The sequence below is a fragment of the Rhinopithecus roxellana genome, chromosome 12 (assembly GCF_007565055.1).
Source record: "Rhinopithecus roxellana isolate Shanxi Qingling chromosome 12, ASM756505v1, whole genome shotgun sequence".
NCBI lineage: Eukaryota > Metazoa > Chordata > Mammalia > Primates > Cercopithecidae > Rhinopithecus > Rhinopithecus roxellana.
The window spans coordinates 81,804,017-81,825,300 of NC_044560.1; the positions used below are offsets into that span (position 1 = coordinate 81,804,017).

A 21,284-nucleotide genomic window follows, 5' to 3' on the forward strand; every position below is an offset into this window, starting at 1 on the left:
ACAACAAAAAACAATGAAATTGAAAACAGAACAATTTCTAAAAATCAATGAAACAGAGTTGGTTCTTAAAAGAGAGAGAACAAACGAGCTACCAATGTAGATTATCAAACAGAGATGATCACTACAGACCCTGCCAACATCAAAAGAAAAAGGAAATACTATAAAACATTCCGATATATGTAAATTTGACAACTTAGAAGAAACGGTTCAATACTGCTAAAACAAAAACTACCAAAATTTACTCTATATAAAATAGGTCATTTGAATAGTTCTTTACCTATTAAGAAAATTGAATTCATAATTTTAAAAATTCCAAAAGATAAATTTCCTGGCTCAGGTGGTTTCATTGGAGAAATCTATTAAACATTTAAAGAATTAACAGTAATTCTACAAAATTTCTTCTAGAAAATAAGAGAAAAAAATGCTTCAGAGTTCATTTTATGAAGCTAGTATTAGTGATACCCAAACCAAAGACAGGAGTTCAAAAAAACAAAACTACAGACCAATATTCTTTATGAATATAGATGCAAAATTTCCTCACAAAACATTAGCAAGTACAAGTCAGCAAAATATAAAAAGATTATACACTATGGCAAAGTGGTATTTATGCCATTGAGGCAAGGCTGATTCAAAATTTGAAAGTCAACCAGTATAATCCATCATTATCTTTTTTTTTCTAATAATAAAAATCAGGTGATCATCTCAGGAAATGCAGAAAAAGCATTAAGGAAAGTCAACATTCATTTATGATAAAAGTTCTCAGAAAAAGAGAAATAGAGGAGAACTTCTTTACCTTGATAAAGAATATCCATAAAACACCTAGCTAACCTCATTCTTAATGATGAAATATTGAATGCATTCCCCATAACATGAAAAATAAAGTTAAGCTATCTACTCTTATTCAACATAGTGCTGGAAGTTCTAGCCAGTGCAATAAGGCAAGAAATTAAAAAAAAAAAAAAAAAAAAAAAAAAAAAAAAAAAAAGCATACTAATCAGAAAACAAAACAAAAACAAGAAAAAACAACTTTTGATACTTACAGATAACATGATTGGCTACATAGAAAATCCCAAGGAATCTACAAAAACACTTCTATAACTAATAGGTAACATTCAGCAAGGTCACAAAATACAAAATGAACATACAGAAATCAATCATATTTCTATATACTAGCAATAAACATATGAACATTGAACTTAAAAATATAGTATGACAATCTAATAATAACAAATAATGGAGAAAAAACTCTCTATTCAATAAATTTTGCTGGGATAACTGGCTAGCCATATGCAGAAGACTGAAACTGAACCCCTTCCCTTCACCGTATTAAAAACCAACTGAAAATGGATTAAAGACTTAAAAGTAAGATCTAAAAGTATAAAAACCTTAGAAGAAAAACTAAAGAGCTACTGCAGGGTATCAGCAGAGTAAACAACCTACAGAATGAGAGTAAATATTTGTAAGCTATGCATCTGACAAAGTCTTAATGGCTAGAATCTATAAGAAAAAAAAGGCAAAAACCAAACAAACCCATCTAAAAATGAGTAAACGACATAAACAGACACTTCTGAAAAGAAGATATACACATGGCCAACAAGCATATGAAAAAATATTCAATATCAGTAATCAGAGAAATGCAAATAAAAGCCACAATGAGATACCATCTCACACCAGTCAGAATGGTCATAATTAAAGTCAAAAAATAGCAGATGTTGGTGAAGTTACAGAAAAGGGCATGCTTAAACACTCTTATTGGTACTGTAAATTAATTCAGTCACTATGGAAAGCAGTTTCAAGATTTTTCAGTGAACTTAAAACACAACTACCATTTGACCTAACAACCCTATTACTGGATATATACCCAAAGGAATATAAATCATTCTACCAAAAAGACACACGAACTCATATGTTCACTGCAGCACTAGTCACAATAGCAAAGACATGGGAACAACTTAGATGCCCATCAAGGGTGGACTGGATAAAGAAAATGTGGTAAATATATACCGTGGAATACTACACAGACATAAAAAAATCGTATCCCTTGAAGAAACATGGATGCAAATGGAGGTCATTATCCTAAGCAAATTAACACTGGAATAGAAAACCAAATACTGCATGTTCTCACTTATAAATGGGAGCTAAAAACTCAGGACACATGGACACAAAGATGGGAACAACAGACAACAGAACCTACTTTAGCGGGGAGAGTGGTAAGTGGATAAAGGTCAAAAAACCTACCTATTGGGTACTGTGCTCAATACTTGAGTGGCTAAATCATTTGCACATCAAACCCCAGTGACATACAATTTACCCATGTAATGAACCTGCGCATGTCCCTCATGAATCTAAAATGAAAGTTGAAAAAAAATATATAAAACACAAACAACAATTGTATGCTGAAGATTACATAATGTTGACGAAGGAAATCAAAGATATAAATAAACAGAGAAATATGTTCACAGACTGGAAGACTCAACATAATAAAGATGTCAATTCTTTCCAAATTTATATACAAGTTTATTAAAATTCCTATCAAAATTTCAGCATAATTTCTTGTGTATACAAAATTATTCTAAAATTTATATTGAAAGGCAAAGAACTTGGGTAGTTGAAACAATTTTCATAGAGACCAAGTGAGAGAAATCACTCTATTTGATTTCAAGACGTAAATCCAGCTACAGGTATTAGTGAAGAAATAGGCCACTGATCAGTGAAACAGAGTAGAGAACACAGAAATAGACCTATACAAATATGCCCAAACAATATTTGAAAAAAACATAAAACCAACTTATTGGAGGAAGGACAGTCTTTTCAAGAAATGGTAAAGGAGCAACTGGACATCCACAGGCAAAAAAAATGAACCTTGACCTAAACCTCACATCTTACAGCAAAATTACTAAGAACTGGATCACAACTTTAGGTAGAATGTAAAACCATAAAAATTTCATAAAAAATAGGGGAAAATATTTTGAAATCTACAGTTAGGCAAAGAGTTCTTAACACTGAAAAGCTCAATCCATAAAAGGAAAAATTGATAAATTGGACAAAATAAAAACTTTACTCTGTAAAAACCCATATAAAGAAGATAAAAAGACCAGCTACAACGCAACAGAAAGTATCCGCAAAACACATACTTGACAAAGGACTAGTATCTAGAATATATATATATATAACTCTCAAAGCTACAGTAAAAAGGACAAACAATCCAATTAGAAAATAGGCAAAAGTCACAAATAGACATCTCACTAAAGAGGATAGAAGAATAGCAAATAAGCCTATGAAAAAATGTTCAACATCGTTAACCACTACGGAAATAATTAAAACCACAGTTAGACAGTACTATCACCTATCAGAATGGCTAAAACAAAAAATAGTGAAAACATCAAATGCTTTCAGGATATGAAGAAACTGGATCACTCAAACATTGCTAGTGGGAACTGAAAATGGTACAACTACTCTGGAGAACAGTCTGGCAGTTTCCTTAAAAAACTAAACATGCAACTGCCATAGGACCTACAATTGTATTCCTGGGCAAACCCTAAGAAATAAAAAGTATAGTCTCATCAAAATCTGTACACAAATGCTTATAGCAGCTTTAGTGACAATAGGCAAAAACTGAAAATAATCTAGATGTCCTCCAATGGGTAAATAAACTGTAGAACAACCACACATTGGACTACTACCCAACAATAAAAAGGAACAAATTACTGGTACATACAGCAACCAGGATGAGGCTCCAGAGAATTATGCTAAGTGAAAAATGCCAGTCCTACAAGGTCATATCCCAAAAGGAATGTGATTTCACTTTTAAAACTTTTTTGAAATGATGAAATAATAGAAATGGAAAACAGATTAAGGTTTGCCAACAGTTAAGGAAGCGACTGGTGGGAGAGGGAAGTAAGTGAATGTGGCTATAAAAGGGTAACTGGAGGAATCCCTGTGGTGATGGATGTGCTCCTCAGCCTAACTGAATGTCAGCACTCTGGCTGTGCTACCACACTGTGGTTTCATAAGTTGTCACCACTGGGCTAAACTGGTAAAGAGCGTACATACAGGATCTCTTTGTGTTATCTCTTACAACAGTAGTGAATCTATAATTACCTCAAAATAAAAAGTAATTAAATAAAAGCAACTGAGCTTTAACTGTTACAAAATTGTTTACAAAGTTATAATTTTAAGGTCTAAAATTCTCTGAAAATTACCATAAATTGTGAGATTTATTTTTCTTACTAATCTATGTTTTGAAAATGCTACATAAGAACCTTGTACAATTGAGCTTGCATGACTTAGTAGATACAAATGTCTGAACTTCTTTGAAGAGAATAGGAGTATGCAGTTACATCTTGGTCTCATATTTTACATATTTATTTACAACTTAAACTCAAACTATTTCCCAAAAAAACTCATCATATCTTGTCACCATGTAAATCCAAGTTCTTCATTAAAAATTCTACTGATGTGCGTGCTGTGCCTCATGCTACTTCACATGGCAGCACAGTTTTCTGATGGAGTCTCACTATGGTGAGTGCCTGTGATGAAAACATACAGCTGACTGCTTTAAGAAGTAATGTACCTTTTCCAGTATCAGGGACAGCCTGGAGCTGACATTAGATATAGTCTAAATATTTAATAGCTTCCATTTAAACTTGAATTAGAAATTCATAAAATACAAAACAATGACTATTTTGAGTTATTTTCTAAAATCTAAAAGCAACATTCTTAAAAAAGAATGACTTGACCTCAGAAATGCAAAAGCACTTTCATTACCACAAAAGAATATCAGAGAGCAACTTTGCCCAGTATCTTGGGAAAAAAATACCTTATTCAAGAAAGAAGACACAGATCCTAGGAAACAAATACTACTGCAATGTGAAGATAGCTAGTTTCAGTCTAGTGATAAATTGAAAACAATGAATACAGACCACCACGTTGGAAAGTATTAAAAGAAAAAGATGACTGCACCGAGAAGAAATTAATATTAAACTAACACATTTTCAAGAATAAGCTGAACTATTTTTCACATCAGGGTAAGATTCCTAAGTTGTCATGCTGTGTACACAAATAAATAATCAGCCTTCCACATATAGGCATATTGTCATTTCAACAATATTCAGTCTCTTTACCAGGAGTAGATTCCATCTCAAGAAATCATCTTCTTTGCTCATCCATAAAAAGTAAATCCTCACCTGTTCAAGTTTTGTCACAAGATTATAGCAACTCATTCCCATCTCCAGGCCCCACTTCTGATTCTGGTTCTCTCACTATTTCTACTACATCTGCAGTTACTTCCTCCACTGACTTCTTGACCCTGAAAGAGTTTGGAAGTGTTGGAATCAAGTTCTCCCAAACTCATGTTAATGTTGATATTCTGACCTCCTCTCAAGATTCTTGAATGCTCTTAGTGACATCTAAGTGGTGAATCCTTCCCAGAAGGTTTTCAATTGACTCTGCCCAGATTCATCAGAGAAATCACTATCAATTGAAGCTATAGTTTATGAAGTGTACTTCTTAAATATTACGACTTAAAAGTTGAAATTACTCCTTGACCCATGGGCTGCAAAATGGATGTTGTGTTAGCACAAAAAGAACATTAATCTCCTGGCACATTTCTGTCAGAGCTCTCAGGTGGCCAGGTGCTTTGTTCAGTAAGCAACAATATTTTAGAAGGATTTTATTTTTCTGAGCAGTACATCTCAACAGTGGGCTTGAAATATTCAGCAAACAATGCAAATAACAGATGTGCTACCACCCAGGCTCTGTTGTTCCATTTCTAGAGCACAGGCAGAATAGATATAGCATAATTCTTAAGGGCCCTAAGATTTTCAGAATTGTAAATGAGCACTGATTCAACTTAAAGTCACCCGTAAAAGAGTTGGCCAGTCTTTTGAGGCTCTGAAGCCAACTAATGACTTTTCTCTAGTTATGAAAGTCCTAGATGCATCTTCTTCCAATAGAAGGTCATTTCATCTACAGTGAAAATCTGCTGTAGTGAGCCACCTTCATCAGTGATTTCAGCTAGCTCTTCTGGATAGCTTGCTGCAGCTTCTACAATAGAAACTGCTGTTTCACCTTGCACTTTCATGTTACAGAGATGGCTTCTTTCCTTAAACTTCATTAACCAACCTCTGCTAGCCAACTTTTTCTTCTGTAGCTCCCTTGCCTCTCTCAGCCTTCATAGAATTAAAAAGAGTTAGGACTTTCCTGTGTAGGCTTATGCTTAAGGGAATGTTGTAGCTGCTTTAATCTTCTATCCTGACCACTAAAACTTTCTCCATATCAGTAATAAGGCTGTTTTGCTTTCTTATTCATGTGTTTGGCTTTTGACGTGCCTTTCTCACTAGGCTTAATCATTTCTAGACTTTGTTTAATGTGAGGGACATGCAACTCTTCCTTTCACTTGAACACATAGATGCCACTGTAGGGTTATTCATTGGTCTCCTTTCAATATTGCTTTGTCTCAGAATAGAGAAGTCCAAGAAGAGGGAGAGAGAAGGGAGCATGGCTGATTGTTGGAACAGTCAGAACACACACAACACTTACTAAGTTCACCATTTTCTATGGTGATGCAGTTCATGTCACCCAAAACAATTACAGTGGTAATATCAAAGACTACTGGTCACAGATTAGCATAACAAATATAAAATAAAAATGTTTGAAATATTGTGAGAATTACCAAAATGTCACACAAAGGCATAAAGTGAGCACCAGTTATTGGAGAAATGAGGCCAAGTAGACTTGCTCGAAGCAGGGTTACCACAAACCTTCAATGTATAAAACATTCAATATCTGCGAAGCACAATAAAACAACGTATTCCTGTACTTAACAGTGGCATTTCATTAAATTCTCTCTTTCATAGAAAGTAAAGTTTTTCTTCAAAGCCTAGAATGAGTAAATACACCAAACAGTCAGACACTTACTTAAGATTCCTTCTACAACACCATGCTGAACAAATCTTAAGCCTGAGATGTTAATATCCTCATTCACACAGTCCACAGAAGTGTCACCTTTTTCCCTATTTTCTATCACAATATCAATTGGTAGAACACATCTTAAGGGAGAACAGAAACATTTAGGGTGGGTGAGGGGAAATGTCCAAACACAAAAATGTAGAACACATTTCTCTAGTGCAAGAGACTCGAAATGATGAGACCAGCCAACCCAGATGCATTTAAATAAAGTTGATCTCCCCACATATCCTATTTAAACCAGGGCATCAAATTTTTAACAGTAACAACTTCCCAATGTGTCCTCATATTAGCAAGACTACTCTATCAGCCATCTCAGACCAGCCCAGCACAAAATTCACATACAAAGCTGCCATAAAAGTTAAAAAATAATCCTAAGGACCTACATCTGGGTGAAAGGGCTTTAAAGCATTCAGCACTCTTAAGCTTTTTTCTAACTGCATGGGTGCTGTAGAAGGAACCTTAAGTATCTGAGATTCTATGATTCTAATATAAATTACATTTGAATAAACCGAAGCAGTTCTCAGGATTACCTAATTTTAATATTCTTGTAGAAAGAATGACTTAAAATCTGACAAACTGACTTAGGACAGTTTAGCTACAGGAAAAAACAGTCTACCTCATTAATTAACAAAAACCATCAGATCTCTATAAATCTTAATCAAATCAATAATACAGGCCAAGCCTCTGAGTGGGTTTACAAAAACCTGGAATATCAGAAAACTAAAAATCTCGCTTGACTTTCATTATAAAACAGAAGACAAACACACAGACAAAGCTGTAAGAAAGAAAGACCTCATTGTCTAATGATAAGTCCTTGAGTATATGAAAGCAGTAACTGCAGTAAACAGACAAAGCCACTGAACTTATCCGTACTTGAAGGGTACAGACAAGCCTTTGGGGGCACTAGAGAAGGCAAGACGACTCCATACACTAGAATGCTATCAGGGGTGGTCTAGAAATGACTGAACAGTGAGTAATTTTGTTTCTGATTCTGTATGTGTCGGCCTGTACTTTGAATATTTTCCACAATAACCATTGGTTTTTTTACCATTAGAAAAATTAAAAATAGAAAATTATTGCATATTGAAGAAAAAACAGATTTTTACACAAATTATGTATTCTCACCAATTTAAAACATAAAGCCATTACCTAAAATGAACAGATTTTCTAAAGAAGAAAGAGAAGCCCAACTATAAGTACTATTAATACTCTGCACATAGTAGGTACTCAATATATCTCATTTTAAGTGTTGGCTATAGATTACCATCAGATAAGCTTTAATTTACTCATAAGCAAGTGCTCCATATATTCACACCAGAGATACCATTTGATTCCTCAGTTCTCAGAAATGTCCTCTGTTAGTAAATTTACAGTCATTTTTACACTCAACTATCAGAATTTGATAGGTTATTTTGACACTCTGGCAATTACATTGTAATTTCCTCAACAATCTAAGAAGAACTCTTATCTACTATACAATTTATTTTTTTTTATTTATTTATTTATTTATTTTTTTATTATACTTTAAGTTCTAGGGTACATGTGCATAACCTGCAGGTTTGTTACATATGTATACTTATGCCATGTTGGTGTGCTGCACCCATCAACTCGTCAGCACCCATCAATTCATTTATATCATGTATAACTCCCTAATGCAATCCCTCCCTCCTCCCCCCTCCCCCCTCCCCATGATAGGCCCCAGTGCGTGATGTTCCCCTTCCCGAGTCCAAGTGATCTTATTGTTCAGTTCCCACCTATGAGTGAGAACATGCGGTGTTTGGTTTTCTCTTCTTGTGATAGTTTGCTAAGAATGATGGTTTCCAGCTGCATCCGTGTCCCTACAAAGGACGCAAACTCATCCTTTTTATGGCTGCATAGTATTCCATGGTGTATATGTGCCACATTTTCTTAATCCAGTCTGTCACCGATGGACATTTGGGTTGATTCCAAGTCTTTGCTATTGTGAATAGTGCCGCAATAAACATACGTGTACATGTGTCTTTGTAGTAGAATAATTTATAATCCTTTGGGTATATACCCAGTAGTGGGATGGCTGGGTCATATGGTACATCTAGTTCTAGATCCTTGAGGAATTGCCATACTGTTTTCCATAATGGTTGAACTAGTTTACAATCCCACCAACAGTGTAAAAGTGTTCCTATTTCTCCACATCCTCTCCAACACCTGTTGTTTCCTGACTTCTTAATGATTACCATTCTAACTGGTGTGAGATGGTATCTCATTGTGGTTTTGATTTGCATTTCTCTGATGGCGAGTGATGATGAGCATTTTTTCATGTGTCTGTTGGCTGTATGAATATCTTCTTTTGAGAAATGTCTGTTCATATCCTTTCCCCACTTTTTGATGGGGTTGTTTGTTTTTTTCTCGTATATTTGTTTGAGTTCTTTGTAGATTCTGGATATTAGCCCTTTGTCAGATGAGTAGGTTGCAAAAATTTTCTCCCATTCTGTAGGTTGCCTGTTCACTCTGATGGTAGTTTCTTTTGCTGTGCAAAAGCTCTTTAGTTTAATTAGATCCCATTTGTCAATTTTTGCTTTTGCTGCCGTTGCTTTTGGTGTTTTAGACATGAAGTCCTTGCCCATGCCTATGTCCAGAATGGTACTACCTAGATTTTCTTCCAGGGTTTTTATGGTATTAGGTCTAACATTTAAGTCTCTAATCCATCTTGAATTAATCTTCGTATAAGGGGTAAGGAAAGGATCCAGTTTCAGCTTTCTACTTATGGCTAGCCAATTTTCCCAGCACCATTTATTAAATAGGGAATCCTTTCCCCATTTCTTGTTTCTCTCAGGTTTGTCAAAGATCAGATGGCTGTAGATGTGCGGTATTATTTCTGAGGACTCTGTTCTGTTCCATTGGTCTATATCTCTGTTTTGGTACCAGTACCATGCTGTTTTGGTTACTGTAGCCTTGTAGTATAGTATGAAGTCAGGTAGCGTGACGCCTCCAGCTTTGTCCTTTTGACTTAGGATTGTCTTGGCAATGCGGGCTCTTTTTTGGTTCCATATGAACTTTAAAGCAGTTTTTTCCAATTCTGTGAAGAAACTCATTGGTAGCTTGATGGGGATGGCATTGAATCTATAAATAACCTTGGGCAGTATGGCCATTTTCACGATATTGATTCTTCCTATCCATGAGCATGGTATGTTCTTCCATTTGGTTGTGTCCTCTTTGATTTCACTGAGCAGTGGTTTGTAGTTCTCCTTGAAGAGGTCCTTTACATCCCTTGTAAGTTGGATTCCTAGGTATTTTATTCTCTTTGAAGCAATTGTGAATGGAAGTTCATTCCTGATTTGGCTCTCTGCTTGTCTGTTACTGGTGTATAAGAATGCTTGTGATTTTTGCACATTAATTTTGTATCCTGAGACTTTGCTGAAGTTGCTTATCAGCTTAAGGAGATTTTGGGCTGAGACGATGGGGTTTTCTAAATATACAATCATGTCATCTGCAAACAGGGACAATTTGACTTCTTCTTTTCCTAACTGGATACCCTTGATTTCTTTCTCTTGCCTGATTGCCCTAGCCAGAACTTCCAACACTATGTTGAATAGGAGTGGTGAGAGTGGTGAGAGAGGGCATCCCTGTCTTGTGCCAGTTTTCAAAGGGAATTTTTCCAGTTTTTGCCCATTCAGTATGATATTAGCTGTGGGTTTGTCATAAATAGCTCTTATTATTTTGAGGTATGTTCCATCAATACCGAATTTATTGAGCGTTTTTAGCATGAAGGGCTGTTGAATTTTGTCAAAAGCCTTTTCTGCATCTATTGAGACAATCATGTGGTTCTTGCCTTTGGTTCTGTTTATATGCTGGATTACGTTTATTGATTTGCGAATGTTGAACCAGCCTTGCATCCCAGGGATGAAGCCCACTTGATCATGGTGGATAAGCTTTTTGATGTGCTGCTGAATCCGGTTTGCCAGTATTTTATTGAGAATTTTTGCATCAATGTTCATCAGGGATATTGGTCTAAAATTCTCTTTTCTTGTTGTGTCTCTGCCAGGCTTTGGTATCAGGATGATGTTGGCCTCATAAAATGAGTGAGGGAGGATTCCCTCTTTTTCTATGGATTGGAATAGTTTCAGAAGGAATGGTACCAGCTCCTCCTTGTACCTCTGGTAGAATTCAGCTGTGAATCCATCTGGTCCTGGACTTTTTTTGGTGGGTAGGCTATTAATTGTTGCCTCAATTTTAGAGCCTGCTATTGGTCTATTCAGGGATTCAACTTCTTCCTGGTTTAGCCTTGGGAGAGTGTAAGTGTCCAGGAAATTATCCATTTCTTCTAGATTTTCTAGTTGATTTGCGTAGAGGCGTTTATAGTATTCTCTGATGGTAGTTTGTATTTCTGTGGGGTCAGTGGTGATATCCCCTTTATCATTTTTTATTGCATCTATTTGATTCCTCTCTCTTTTCTTCTTTATTAGCCTTGCTAGCCAATTTTGTTGATCTTTCCAAAAAACCAACTCCTGGATTCATTGATTTTTTGGAGGGTTTTTTGTGTCTCTATCTCCTAGAGTTCGGCTCTGATCTTAGTTATTTCTTGCCTTCTGCTAGCTTTTGAATGTGTTTGCTCTTGCCTCTCTAGTTCTTTTAATTGTGATGTTAGAGTGTCAATTTTAGATCTTTCCTGCTTTCTCTTGTGGGCATTTAGTGCTATAAATTTCCCTCTACACACTGCTTTAAATGTGTCCCAGAGATTCTGGTATGTTGTATCTTTGTTCTCATTGGTTTCAAAGAACATCTTTATTTCCGCTTTCATTTCGTTATGTACCCAGTAGTCATTCAGGAGCAGGTTGTTCAGTTTCCATGTAGTTGAGCGGTTTTGATTGAGTTTCTTAGTCCTGAGTTCTAGTTTGATTGCACTGTGGTCTGAGAGACAGTTTGTTATAATTTCTGTTCTTTTACATTTGCTGAGGAGTGCTTTACTTCCAATTATGTGGTCAATTTTGGAATAAGTGCGATGTGGTGCTGAGAAGAATGTATATTCTGTTGATTTGGGGTGGAGAGTTCTATAGATGTCTATTAGGTCCGCTTGGTGCAGAGATGAGTTCAATTCCTGGATATCCTTGTTAACTTTCTGTCTCGTTGATCTGTCTAATGTTGACAGCGGAGTGTTGAAGTCTCCCATTATTATTGTATGGGAGTCTAAGTCTCTTTGTAAGTCTCTAAGGACTTGCTTTATGAATCTGGGTACTCCTGTATTGGGTGCATATATATTTAGGAGAGTTAGCTCTTCCTGTTGAATTGATCCCTTTACCATTATGTAATGGCCTTCTTTGTCTCTTTTGATCTTTGATGGTTTAAAGTCTGTTTTATCAGAGACTAGGATTGCAACCCCTGCTTTTTTTTGTTCTCCATTTGCTTGGTAGATCTTCCTCCATCCCTTTATTTTGAGCCTATGTATGTCTCTGCATGTGAGATGGGTCTCCTGAATACAGCAGACTGATGGGTCTTGACTCTTTATCCAGTTTGCCAGTCTGTGTCTTTTAATTGGAGCATTTAGTCCATTAACATTTAAGGTTAATATTGTTATGTGTGAACTTGAACCTGCCATTATGATATTAACTGGTTATTTTGCTCGTTAGTTGATGCAGTTTCTTCCTAGCCTCGATGGTCTTTACATTTTGGCATGTTTTTGCGATGGCTGGTACCGGTTGTTCCTTTCCATGTTTAGGGCTTCCTTCAGGGTCTCTTGTAAGGCAGGCCTGGTGGTGACAAAATCTCTAAGCATTTGCTTATCTGTAAAGGATTTTATTTCTCCTTCACTTATGAAACTTAGTTTGGCTGGATATGAAATTCTGGGTTTAAAATTATTTTCTTTAAGAATGTTGAATATTGGCCCCCACTCTCTTCTGGCTTGTAGAGTTTCTGCCGAGAGATCTGCTGTTAGTCTGATGGGCTTCCCTTTGTGGGTAACCCGACCTTTCTCTCTGGCTGCCCTTAAGATTTTTTCCTTCATTTCAACTTTGGTGAATCTGGCAATTATGTGTCTTGGAGTTGCTCTTCTGGAGGAGTATCTTTGTGGCGTTCTCTGTATTTCCTGAATTTGAATGTTGGCCTGCCCTACTAGGTTGGGGAAGTTCTCCTGGATGATATCCTGAAGAGTGTTTTCCAACTTGGTTCCATTTTCCCCCTCACTTTCAGGCACCCCAATCAGACGTAGATTTGGTCTTTTTACGTAATCCCATACTTCTTGCAGGCTTTGCTCATTTCTTTTTCTTCTTTTTTCTTTTGGTTTCTCTTCTCGCTTCATTTCATTCATTTGATCTTCAATCGCTGATACTCTTTCTTCCAGTTGATCGAGTCGGTTACTGAAGCTTGTGCATTTGTCACGTATTTCTCGTGTCATGGTTTTCATCTCTGTCATTTCGTTTATGATCTTCTCTGCATTAATGAGTCTAGCTGTCAATTCTTCCACTCTTTTTTCAAGATTTTTAGTTTCTTTGCGCTGGGTACGTAATTCCTCCTTTAGCTCTGAGAAGTTTGATGGACTGAAGCCTTCTTCTCTCCTCTCGTCCAAGTCATTCTCTGACCAGCTTTGATCCGTTGCTGGCGATGGGCTGCGCTCCTTTGCAGGGGGAGATGCGCTCTTATTTTTTGAATTTCCAGCTTTTCTGCCCTGCTTCTTCCCCATCTTTGTGGTTTTATCTGTCTCTGGTCTTTGATGGTGGTGATGTACTGATGGGGTTTTGGTATAGGTGTCCTTCCTGTTTGATAGTTTTCCTTCTGACAGTCAGAAGGACTGTCTGTTGGTCTGTTGGAGATTGCTTGAGGTCCACTCCAGACCCTGTTTGCCTGGGTATCAGCAGCAGAGGTTGCTGAAGATAGAATATTGCTGAACAGCGAGTGTACCTGTCTGATTCTTCCTTTGGAAGTTTCCTCTCAGGGGTGTACTCCACCCTGTGAGGTGTGGGGTGTCAGACTGCCCCTAGTGGGGGATTTCTCCCAGCTAGGCTACTCAGGGGTCAGGGACCCACCTGAGCAGGCAGTCTGTCCGTTCTCAGATCTCAACCTCCGCGTTGGGAGATCCCCAAAGCTGTCAGACAGAGTCGTTCGCGTCTGCACTGGCTCCCGCTACTTCCCCTGTTGGTCTTCAGCTGTGCGCTGTCCCCAGAGGTGGAGACTACAGAGACAGGCAGGCTTCCTTGAGCTGCTGTGAGCTCCACCCAGTTCAAGCTTCCCAGCGGCTTTGTTTACCTACTTAAGCCTCAGCAATGGCGGGCGTCCCTCCCCCAGCCTCGCTGCTGCCTTGCAGATAGATCGCGGCAGACTGCTGTGTTAGCAGTGAGGGAGGCTTCATGGGCGTGGGACCCTCCCGGCCAGGTGTGGGATATATTCTCCTGGTGTGCTTGTATGCTTACATCGCAGTATTGGGGTGGGAGTTACCCGATTTTCCAGGTGTTGTGTGTCTCAGTTCCCCTGGCTAGGAAAACGGATCCCCTTCCCCCTTGAGCTTCCAGGTGAGGCGATGCCTCGCCCTGCTTCAGCTCTCGCTGGTCAGGCTGCAGCAGCTGACCAGCACCGATTGTCCGGCACTCCCTAGTGAGATGACCCCAGTACCTCAGTTGAAAATGCAGAAATCACCGGTCTTCTGTGTCCCTCGCGCTGGGAGTTGGAGACTGGAGCTGTTCCTATTCGGCCATCTTGCTCCGCCCCTCTACTATACAATTTATAATATCAATGTTATTTTTACTCTGCCAAAAAATGAAGTGTTTTTATTGCAGTGATTTATCCTGCAGATGTGTTACTTATACATACACATCTATTATAAATCAAGCATTGGAGATGAGAAAGAACAAAATTAACAAACATAAAACAAAAAAGGGAGTGAGATGATGTACTAGTGAACAGCAGGAAATTAAACTCCCAGCCTTGATTCCATTAAGAAATTTTGACAAGATAAAGATCAACAGCACAGCTTAAGCAGTTTGTGAACAGCTGCACAAGTCCCAAAATGATATATGATTTTTTTGCATTACAAGCTTCATTGCTAACTTGTAGCAGTTTTGGTAAATAGTTGAACAGGTACAACTAAATTTGATACATTATGGAAATACACAGGACCAAGATGAACAATTGTAAAGTAATCTAAACTTAGGAATTATTCCAAATGAAAAAGATTATAACTTGAAAAGTTATTTTTAATAGATATTAAAGATATCTATTAAAGCAGATAATAGTTATCTATTTATTAACTAATATATTTATTTTAATATTAATATTTCAACATTGTTTCATTGTTTTCAAAAGCATACTGTCGAGAGACAAAGTGTAGCATTTGTGACACTCAGCAAACTTTTAGAGAATTAAGATAATTTTTGATACCAATTTCAAGTAAAATGTCCTTCACCATATCTCTCATAAAAATAAGCTAAATTTAAAACAAAAACTCATGCACTAAGATATCACAATATCTATGAGATAAGAGCAAGCAACAAACTAAAAAATACTGAAATTAAAAAATATATATTGTTGCAATTTTTTTTTTTTTTTAATTCTAGAAATTTGACATCCTTTCCATAAATCACCTACAATCTGTAAAGCATGCTTCTTCCTCATGGTCTTTTTTCTATATAGGCCTGTAAGTAACTTCCCAACATATACACTGCTACAAAGAACCACAAGTCCACTTAAAAACTGGGTCAACTCCTTTTAAGCTTCCAATGTCTTTAATGTTTCAAGGCAATTCAATAATTCATTTGAAGTCAAATAGGTTGAAATCACATTCTTGGAGCGTTGACAAGAACAGTCGTTTATTATTCACTTAATCATGTCATGCATGAGAGTTTGGTTGTGTCTTCCATTCCCACCTGCCAACTCAATGGAGTCAACACTGCACTCCATTATGCCATGTACCACAAAATGGCCAGGACAAACAATAACAGTGTCACCTTCATAGCAGGCATTTATAACAGGTAATGGATCACTACAGAACTAGAAAACAACATACTTGCAAATATACACCCTCACATGGTTTGGATCTGTGTCCCCACCCAAGTCGCATGTTCAATTGTAATCCCCAATGTTGGTTGTGGGGTCTAGTCGGAGGTGACTGGGTCATAGGGACAGTTTCTAACAGTTTAATACCATCCCCCTAGTGCTGTCTCATGATAGAGTTCTCACGAGATCCGGTTGTTTAAAAGTATGTAGCACCTACCCTCTCTCTCTCTCTCTTCTTCCTGCTCCAGCCATGTAAGCCTTGCCTGCTTCCCCTTCACCTTCCGCCATGATTGTGAGTTTCCTGAGGCCTCCCCTGCCATGTGTCCTTATAACCTGCAGAACTGTGAGCCAATTAAACCTCTTTTCTTTATAAATTACCCTGTTTCAGGTATTTATAGGCAGTGTGCAAAGTGACAAATATACACCCCCACAAAGCAACTTGAGTATTATTCCAAGTGCCTTTATATCTCACTCTGAAAATGGAGCCAACACTGCACACTGAAGCATCTCCTTTGGTAGTGGACTGAACCAAATGAACGCCTGGTAAATGGCTACTGCTGATGAAAGGCAGGGTTCTCACTACTTCCTATATAACAGAAAACCATCTCTGGGAAGCTTTTTGTAGAATTCATGAAAACGTATGGTGAATCAGAAGGAAAAAAGCCACTTGCAGCAAGAAACTCTCCTTTTACCTGTATTTCTATCTCTTTCCCCAAGGCACCTGGCAAAGCCTGTCCGTGAATAGGGTCCACAGCAGACCAGTCATCCTGGTGAAGGAGATCTCATGGGTGGAACTACTGACCACCAGATGGACACCCTTTGCTTAGATGTTAGAATTCTGATAATCAAACACATACCATGAAGAAACCAAACAGACGTTATCAGTTCTCAGTAAGACAGCGAGGAAGAAAAGATGCTAACTAGCTAAGAATTACAAAGACACACATACCTTAACAAAGGATTCTCCATGAGTTTTAGCTTTTGCTTCACCTGTTCAATCTCTGAATACAATTTTAACCCTTCAACCATAGAGATATTTTCCTGTTCAAAGCTACAATTTGACAAACTGCTTCTCAGATTAAAAAATGTGCTGTAAATCTCCTCACATTGAGACAACAGATTGTGGCAGTCACGTCCTGAAGGAACTCCAGTTTTCAAGAATGTCATAATGCTTGAGAGTTTAAAAGCAAACTGAAATCCATTGCCTTTCAGACACATTTTTTCTCATTAAGAAAGCCCATGTAGTCCTCAAAGACCCACTAAGAAAAGTGCTTTATAACTCAGGTACATGTTAAGTCTCCCTGAATAGTACTCTAAGTAGTAGCTGTTGAAAGTTTGAAGCACCACTTCATTAAAGTCACTAATTTTTCTTCTTTTGAGGAATTGTTTTTTCTTAGATCCAAACATTTGTGCTTTAGAATTACCTAAAGTTCATGTTGTACAATTTGTAATCATTATTTGATATGAAATTATTTTCTTCTCATATATTAGATTCAAAATCTTAATAAGGAGTGGGTGGCAAGGGCCAACTGGGGAATAGGTGTATAGAGCGAAGTAAATTGTTTCACAATGGTTAAGAGTGCCATGTTTTTCAGAGATCTGAATGTAATTTTAAAATGTTTTAAAAGATTACCATATTTATAGGATCAAAAATTAGAAATGACTCAAATTGTCTAGTCCTTCCTTGCACTTAAAGCACTATATAAGCACAAAATTATGTTGAATATTCCCTGAGAAAGATCATGGGATTTCAAAAAAATAAATCTTTGAGATTCTGAGGGGAAAAAAATGCTGTCATTATTAGAGAATGATTAACACAAAATAACCTCGTACTGGACAACCTCACTAGCACTTGAAATTTATTCATTTACATAAATTCTCAAATATAATGACAGAACAAAAAGTATGTCTCAATGTAATAAAATAATTTATAAATATACAGTCAATAGATATTAAACTAATGGGTTTAACACTAAACTATTGCCACTACTTGTAGTTTTAAAATAATTGCTTTATTTTTCAGTTAAATGTATATCAACTAGCTGTGCCTTAGGTTACAGCTTCTCAATTCCGATATCAGAATCACCTAGGATCTTTCAAAAATACAGATGCTCAGGCCAACATCCAGAGCAATAAAAACTGGTCTCTGAAAGTGGAGAGGTATTTTTTAAAGTTCCCTAGGGATGTAATGTGTAGCCAAAGTTGAGAACTATTGTCTTAGATGACTATTATTTTTTTAACTTAGTCATGCTCTGAAGAAGATGGGGGGGAAAAGCAGAACAAAACCCTAATTTATATCAAATTATAGTGAACACTCAATATTTAAAATGAACAGAGGATTTTATTTTCTTGCTTTTCAAGTAAATGGATTAGGTAAAGCTTGAAAAAGTAGGGATTTTGTCTACTTTGGCTACCCACATTCAAAGATATTCTAGAAATCTACTTTGCAAATAAGAAATTAGGAACCAAATCATTGGTCTATTAAGTCGTAAAGATTAAGACTAAAATTTTAAAATAAGTTTCTTAGCATTTCCAATATCCATGCAAGTTAGCTTATTTCTTCTCATTAGATTGAAACTTCATAGCCTAGAACCAATAAACCAACACCATCTTCAGACCCCTAAGTTCTGAAGCAGTGTGTTTTGAATTAAAAAGGAAAGTATTTGCCACACAGTGCAAAATCAAGACAGTGATTAGATCTTGCTGGCTGATAGCTCTACTCCTATCTTAGCCCAAGGACCTTTTTAGAGTCTGCCTACATTTGGTAACATTCCAGTCCCTCCATCAAGTGCCATAGTTTCTTCTCCGTAACTAAAAACAATTCCTCCCTTATGCTGTCCCATCTGCCAGTGATGTACAAGGCATGTATGGAAATCATTACTTGTTCACACATGCAAGGCTCTCAAATCAGAGTACAATTTTTGTCCACATACAGATCAAATTTGCCAGATATGCATTATATTCTCCTACCATTACATTCCACTTCAATCAAAACCAATGACTACTCTTTAAGAGCAAGTGTATCAAACCTAGAAAATACTCAAGCTTTTTGATGTTCTGGGATTGTACTGAACACACTATAGAAAAATAGGAAATGCACAATAGAAAAATTACAAAGGCTAAATAGAAATCACAGCCAACTTATGAAAGCTGAAATCAGACATACATAATTCTAAACCACGTAGAACCATTAACCAGATTTTCATTTTTTAAATTTTGTTATTATTTACTACTTAAACCAAGAGAAACTTACTAAATCAAATCAAACTGCATGAAAATGTAAAGAATTCCTGCCTTGTCTTATATAGTCAAATCATCTTTCACATAGGAAAAACAAATTACCTTCTACAATTTTTTTAATGTGAGTTCTAATTTTATTGCAGCATTGCCTAATAATTTACTGCTCATGAATATAGGAGAAAATTACTGGTCTTAGGGCACCATCTAGTGGAAAGATAAGTGTCACATGTAACAAGACCAGCATAGAACAACTACTTAATTTAGGTTACATGATTAATTTTGGTATTTTTGTATGGAAGGGCTTTTCCTTGTCAAAATATGATAAATTAAAAGAATGTGTTTAGGTATTTTGGATTCATCTGTTAGTTTAACCTAGTATGTTTTACTATAGGAACTTAGAGTAAAGCCATATAGCTTAAAAAGTATTCTTTAAAAGTTTAAAGCAAAAAAGTCTCTATAATTCAAATAAGTTCACTCTTTGAAAAAAACAATTGTCATTGAATAGATGTTCACAAACCTCCTGATTTTAGACTCAGTTTATAAACAGTAAAAGCAGGTTTCTCTGCACTTGTTTGTTTCATTTAATAACTTGAAAAGGGGTTGCACTATTTGTATATTGGTCTATTTCTGTCTATAGGCCCTTGGAGTAAGACTGTACATGTGTGTGTGTTGTGCATGCATATGTGTGTGTGTGTGTCTCACAAAGGTAAAATTAAGCCATGATAACTATTTTTTCAATATGTACAAGATCAGTAATAAACACAATCTCAACTGAGGTTCAACACATCTGACAAAACAATCATATGCATCATCCTTTTCTTCACTCCAACTCTTCCAAATGTTTTGGTAGGAAAACCTAAAAAATAACTTAATATCATTCAAATTTAATCACTGGCCCCAAATGTTAGGATTCTGGAGGGATGAGAGCTAAAAAATAAATCAAAGCAGTTCTCATATCTCAGAGAATGCTGCATATTTGCTATGGTTATCAGTTGAGTCACACAAGATAATGACCTTCTTTGGATCAGCTAGAGGGGTTTTTCTACAACATTCTTTTTATAAAACTTTCTTTTTATCAGAAGTAGTATTTATTCACCGCCGGTAACTGGGCAGATAGTAGTTCCATTTGTTGAGATAGAAAACACTGGTAGAGAAACAGGTTTGCGGTTGAAAATGAAGTTTTGTCTTTGCCATGTTCAGGTTGAGATGCCTATCTGATCTCCCAGTAATGATGACAACTGTGCAGAGGAATACACAAGCCCAGAGATCCAGGGAAAGGTCAGGGCTAGAGACATAAATCTCGGAGGTGTCAGCATATTAATAGTTTTAAAGCAGTAAATGAGATCATCTAAGGACATAATATAAAGCAGCAGTTCTCAACCCTGGTTGCACATTAGGGTCCCCCGGAACACTTTAAAAAATTGATTCCCTATCCCAGACCAATAAATCAGGTATCTGTGGAGGGAGGGGGGTTAGCATCCACATTTTTTTTAAAGCTCTCTAAGCACTTTAACAAATTTTTATGACAAAAAATTCTCAACATATAACAGATAAAATAGTATCATGAATATCATGTATCCATCAGTCAATTCCAATAATTACCCACTTAGGAGCAATCTAATTTCATCTCTACCTCACCAACCTACCCTCTGCTCCTCTCCTCCCACCATCCTTTCCCTGGCTTATTGTGAAGCAAATCTCAGATACATAAAATCATTCACAAATTTTTAGCCCTAAAATAAATCTTTATGCCACAAAAGTTTTAATTTCTAATATTACCAAATACCCAGTCAGTACTCAAATTTTCCTAATTTTCTCTTTGCTATTGTTGTTTTACAGTTGACTTATTCAAATTAGGATCCAAACAAGGCCAGCTGTGGTCCTTAATGGATGTGTCTCTTAAATCATTTTTATTCTATACATTACCCCTTGTTCTTTTTACCCTTGTAATTTATTTAATAGCTTCCCATACACTGAATTTTGTTGATTACTTCTCCAGGGGGTCATTTATTTAACATGTTTTTCTGTTTCCTTTCTTTCTAGTAAACTGATAGTAAGATCTAGAGCTTGATGGGCTTCAGGAAAGATTTGTTGGCAGGAATACTTCAAGTGAGGTA

The 21,284-nt window shown here is 36.6% G+C and overlaps 1 pseudogene; it reads right to left on the minus strand.

The window, feature by feature from the left end:
• The window catches only part of LOC104656165, a 59,023-nt pseudogene that overhangs the window by 22,534 nt on the left and 15,205 nt on the right, over positions 1 to 21,284 (minus strand).